The following is a 4578-nucleotide window of genomic DNA, read 5'->3' as shown; positions in this document are numbered from 1 at the left end:
CGAAGTGCTGGAAACCCCGGGCCTTACTTTAAACAGCTGGACACGCTCAGGAGAGGCTGTAAAAAAAGGAGTTTTCAGCGTCTTTCTGTGGAAGACAATGCCCTCTCTCTTCATCCTCTGAGCTAAAAGGAAAAATAAACGGCTTTGTTCCCAGGTGACCTCTTCTGGCCCTCAGATTTAAGAAGCACCCCTTAAGTTCCTGCTCCTTCATGATTCCATGAGAGACCCTGGACCTCAGTGTTTGCAGCACCAGTCAGGCATCATGCAAAAGGCTATGGAAGACCTGCGGGGGTAGAGCAAACAGCCTTGAAAGAAGAGGGGGAAAACCACCTGGCCCTACCTGCAATGAAGTAGGCAAGAGAGATGGTGCCAAACGACCTTCGGACCTAGAGACCAAAGATGGCGTCTTCCCCACCCATCCTCCAGAGGCAGAGAAGGACCCACCTCCGATGGCCTGAACTGGGAACCAAGGTCTCCTGAGGCTTCTTGACCTCTCTCAGACAGTCTCCAGTGTTTCTCTTTAAACGAATTAAGCATTCCTGGGTCCTGAGTTATGCAGGCAGGGGCAATTGGCTGTGGGCCCCTCCCCCACCCACCCCGTAGTCTCCTGTGTCCCCATGTCAAGCCACACTCCTCCATCAGGGCACTAAAGTGATGCCCCACAAACAGCCCTCAACTCTGGTTTTGCCCCTACTGAATACCTATTTGACCCAGGCAGCTCTCCCTTTTTGGGTCTCCGTTTTTCCTGATCTATGGGCGATGATAGATCCTTATCAGGGTTCTTGGGGCTTGATGTGGGGTCCCTGAGTGCCTTGGTTTATCAGATCGTCCAACAACATGGTAGTAGTAGACAGGGCCGCTCCGGACCTCAGGGAGTTCTGGCCGGTTAAAAAGTTCTGTGGTAAAAGGCCATGAGTGTGTGTCCCAGGGGCTGGCTCCACTGTCTGAAGTTCCTTTCAACCCTATATGGAGGAAAAATAGGTCAGTTTGGAATCTTGTCTTTTTCTACTGCACAAAACAAAATTGAAGTCAAAGAGGGTTTGATGGAGTCTTTTCATATGATAAAAATCAGTGCAGTGTTTCTTTCAGACTGAGTAAATGTGCCCCAGCTCAATGTGTATTTCTTTGGGCAGATTAGGAAGAGGAGGGGCCCAAAGGAGGACACTACACAGAGAAGGGAAGTAGAGCATCAGGGCTTGCCTTCACCCAGCTGACCTCTGGCTGCTTGCTTTTGCTCCCAGCCCAAATTCTGCAAGAAAGTCTCTTCCTCCTAGAAGCTTTCTTGGGGTTCCACTCTGCAGATCCTTACAGCCCCTTGGAATGGCACCAGGACATCAGCCCATATGCACTAATATGGCCAGTCCTGTCTGCATACATCACTTTCTTCCTTGGGACCCCCAGACTTTTAGATCTAACAAGTAAAGGGTTAATGTCTGGCTGAGCAGGGACCTCTAGACTCCCAACTGGGGCTCTAAGTCAGGGCCACTGTCCTGATTTATACGCCTAACACAGGTTATTTAATATTTTCAGTATTATCCCTGGTGAATCACTAACTGCCTTGAACGTTGCTTCCTTTTCCCAGAAGGCAGGGCCAGTGTCTCCTTCCCTCATTTTTCTTATTCTTCCTATGGACACACAGGGCTTCATTCCAGGAAAAATGCATGCCGTTGCCACTGGGGTGGCACCTGGAGGAGAGCAGGTGGAAGAGGCCAGCAGCCGTGTAGGCGGGGACCTTGGGCACAGGGTGCCCCTTTGATATTTAGGCACCTAAACTCCACAGGCATTCTCTAGGCTAGTCAACATCTATCAAAACTTAAAATACACTTATCCTTGAACTCAGGGATTCTGCTTCAGTGAATGTACTCTTCAAAAGTCTTTTCACCGGTGTCCAAAGAGGCATGGTTAAATGATAGTCAATGAAGTAAAAGTGAAATAAATGTGAGTATTCCAGTATGGTGGAATACTATGCAACACTTTTTTTAAATGAAGTAGATGGTTCAGTCCTGACATGCAATGTTTTTCAAAACACATTAGGTTAAAAAAAAAAAAAAGGCAGCAAGTTAAAGAGTGATCTACATATAGTATGGCCAAAAATTTCTTAAAACAAAAAATGTGTGTGATGTATATAGACTCTGTATGTACGTCATTAAAAAAAGCTCTAGAAGAGGAAAATAGGATGGGGAGGGACAATGAAGGAGAACTTTTAACTTTACTCTGTGTTCTTCAGTGTTAATAATGAGAATATATAACTTGCTTAATTTTTTACATTGGCAGTTCTTTTCTGAATCAGTAAAGATGCTTTTAACCTTAATTAATAGCTTCCCTTCAAACAGCTTAAATAATAGGACAATTATTGCATGTACCTGTCCCTGCATTACCCACCGTACCACCAAAACCTCCACTACACTGGAAGCCCCTCCCACTTTCCAGCTCTGCCATCCCCTGTGTGGCTCCACCCTCAGGTTGACGGCACTTGCCAGCATTGCTGCCTGCCATCACAGCTAACAGCCGTGTCCAAAACCAAGGCCACTTCTCCTAGTGTCTTAGGAGTAAGGAAATAGTTTCCTGAAGGACCCCCCTACACACACACACACACACACACACACACACACTTCTTTTCCCATCTCACTGATCTGAAGTGGGTCCTATGCCTTCATAAAGCCATCACTGGCCAGGGCATCTTGAGTACCAGTGTGGGTGTAGATTAAACTTCTAGGCGCTTCGATGTGAGGGAGCCACTGCTACACCCACTAAATATTTTGACTTCTTACGGAGTATCAGAGGCATATAAGGGCATTCTACTTCAAGATGATACAAAACACAACTTGTTCCCCCAACTTCTTCCCATCATGAAGCACTTTAAAAGATAGTTAATTGTTTTACGGTGAACCATTTCAAACACATGATAAAGAATACTGTTCCTCAAAAAATTAAAAATAGAATTACCATATGACCTAGCAGTTCCACTTCTGGATATATACCCAAAGGAACTGAAAACAGGGACTGGAACAGATATGTGTGCATCCATGTTCACAGCAGGATTCACAATAGGCAGAAGGTGGAAGCAACCAAGTGTCCATTGACAGATGAATGGATGACCAAAATGTGGTGTGTACATACCATGGGACATCATTCAGCCCTAAAAAGGAAGGAAATCCTGTCACGGGACAACACTGATAAACCTTGAAGATTTTACGCTAAGTGAAATAAACCCAATCACAAAAGGACAAATACTGTATGATTCCACTTATGTGAGGTCAGAGGAGTCAAACTCACAGAGACAGAAAGTAGAATGGTAGTTGCCAGGGACTGGAAGGAGGCATTAATGGATATGAATAGGGAGTTTTAGTTTGGGAAAATGAAAAAGTTCTGGATCTGGATGGTGGTGATAGTTGCACAATAATGGAAATGTACTTAATGGCACTGAACTACACGCTTAAATGGTTAAAATGGTAAATTTTATGCATAATTTACCCCCCAAACTGCAAAAAAACCCTCAGTTGCAATCCTAAAAAAAAGAAGATGTAATAAACACCTGTGCGACTACCACCTAGTTTATCAAAAGTTAACATGATGTCTCTTTTCTTTTTCTTCATTTTTAATGAAATATTACAGATTCAATTTTCTTTTCAATTTATGTTTTGAGATTCATCCATATTGATACATGTGGCTCTGGGTCATTTAACTTAATTGCTGTATTATAATTCAATGCATGCATAACCCACAGTTTATTAATCCCTGGACATTTGGTTGTTTCCAGTTTTTCAATATTACCCATAGTGCTGCTGTCAATTTTTGTACCTTTGTCCTTGAGTGCATGTGAGACTTTGTCTAGAAGTGGATAGAGCTCGTGGGTTATAGTATAAATATCTGTAGCTTTCTTAAGCATTGCTTTAAGCAATTTCTCTAAACAAATTGCTTTCCAAAGGACTTAACAGCAATTTACACTTGCAGTGGCTGTCGTGAGAGTTCCCATTTTTCTACAACCTCTATGTGACTTGGCATTTATTGGGCCTTTTATATTTTGCAAATCTGATGCAGGTAAAATGATATCTCACTGTCATTTGATTTTGAGTGTCCCTCCCATTATGAAACTTTTGCTGAAGCCTTTTGCAGCTGACTGCCTGGGCAGGCACTACTGGTTGCTTCCCAAATCTTTTCCCCTCCCCTTTTGCAGTAAAACAACTCCTAAATTTTGGCTGGGCTCGTGGCCACTTGAAATATAGATTACCTTTCCTCACAACTTTTCCAGTGTTGTGTAGCCACATGGTCAGGGTTTTGCCAATGGGCAGAGTTGAGCTGCAGAAGTGGTGTCTGTAACTTCAGGGAAGTGTCGTGCCCTTCTCCTTCCCTTTTTCTCTTCCCTCCTGGAGGAATACAGATGGAATGGCTGCAGCTGGAGCAGTCATCTTGGACCATGAAGTGAACTTGGGAACAGGCCATGCATAGCTGAGGACCAGGTTAGAAGGAATGTGGGTTCCTGGCTGTCATGCAGGGAGGGACTCATGCGGGATCTCTGGTCCCGCTCCCCACATAAGAACTCAGGATATGGTGAGGCCAAACAGGAACACCCACGGA

This window comes from Rhinolophus ferrumequinum, chromosome 13 (assembly GCF_004115265.2).
Source record: "Rhinolophus ferrumequinum isolate MPI-CBG mRhiFer1 chromosome 13, mRhiFer1_v1.p, whole genome shotgun sequence".
Lineage (NCBI taxonomy): Eukaryota > Metazoa > Chordata > Mammalia > Chiroptera > Rhinolophidae > Rhinolophus > Rhinolophus ferrumequinum.
This window is presented reverse-complemented; position numbering follows the sequence as displayed.